The sequence below is a fragment of the Xiphophorus maculatus genome, chromosome 1 (assembly GCF_002775205.1).
Source record: "Xiphophorus maculatus strain JP 163 A chromosome 1, X_maculatus-5.0-male, whole genome shotgun sequence".
NCBI lineage: Eukaryota > Metazoa > Chordata > Actinopteri > Cyprinodontiformes > Poeciliidae > Xiphophorus > Xiphophorus maculatus.
In genome coordinates, this window is record NC_036443.1 from 27353771 (window position 1) to 27355066 (window position 1296).

A 1296-nucleotide genomic window follows, 5' to 3' on the forward strand; every position below is an offset into this window, starting at 1 on the left:
TATTTTTCTGATATTTGTTATTTGTAAAAAAGAATTCAATAATAATACAATCTTGATTTAGAAAGCTATCACACTATCACACTTGTGATGACAAAATAGAAAATGTGCCCTGTGTTTTTGTTTAATTTAGACTGATTTTCTGTTCAGAAAGTCAACAAATTCCCTTGAGACACTTTTTACAAGCTGCAGGAACTCAATAAAATTACCATTCTGTCGAGTCAGCAAAAGCCTGAGGAAAATTACAGCAGTAGTAGACCCCAATAACAATTAAATACAGAACCTGTAGTTAACACATAAAACAAGTTCCTTTTTTAATCAATTACAATTGTCAGAAAATATTTTAGAAGATCTCAAAAGTATACAAAAACCTGTTAAGATATGTTTTTGTAAACTTTGTAAAACTTTGTCCACCTTTTATGTGAAATTCATTCACATTTGTATGTTTTTCTTGAAATCCCCTCCTCCTTCAAAACTTTAAAGCTACCACCAAAATCTATGCATGATGGCTGTTTTTGCAAACAAAAGCCCTGGGAGGACAATAGTCCGTATTTAACTTCTTGTGCTACAACTGATCACCAGCGAAGAAGCGTCAGCTTCTGAAACGATTAACAACGCTGCAGAGAGCAGATCAGGTAAAATTGAAGAAATTAGGGGTAATGTAATTGCATCCCTTAATGATCTGTAATGATTCAGACTACATAATCTCTTGGTTTCCCTGACCGCATTCTCAGTTTACAGCAGAAAACTACCACTTAACCATAGTAAATACACAATTAATGTGTTCTCTGTAATTTAAAGCATGCAAAACACCAAATGAATTCTCAACTAAATTATATTTTTACCTCTGTTCTTGTTTGCTGAGTACATTTTTTCAGGTCACCAGCCTAATCTTTGAGAGACAGAGAGTGTTTTATGATGATACCATGATGTAATGTTGATGTCCCAACATATTTCTTCTGTATTCTACAAGAAACTGTTTGCTTACATGTAAAAATTACATATTACAAACTGGACATACTGATCAAAGATAACAAATCCCTCTGCTTGTCATCTGGATGAAATGTTACACTAATTAAATTAAAACTGGATGGCTGCTGTCCCTCAGACCACACTGCAACCTTGGCCTGTATAGTTGTTCTTGTGGTTGCTAATAGCTACTAATATTGGTTCAGAGTTTCATGGGTGGTCTCAAAAAGCACTACAATGTTTTGACTCTATGGTTTGATCATTAGTACAGCCAGTAAAATAAGCTGTTAGCATCATTGCATGAATGCCTCTGCCGGCTTCTTTGGGAGG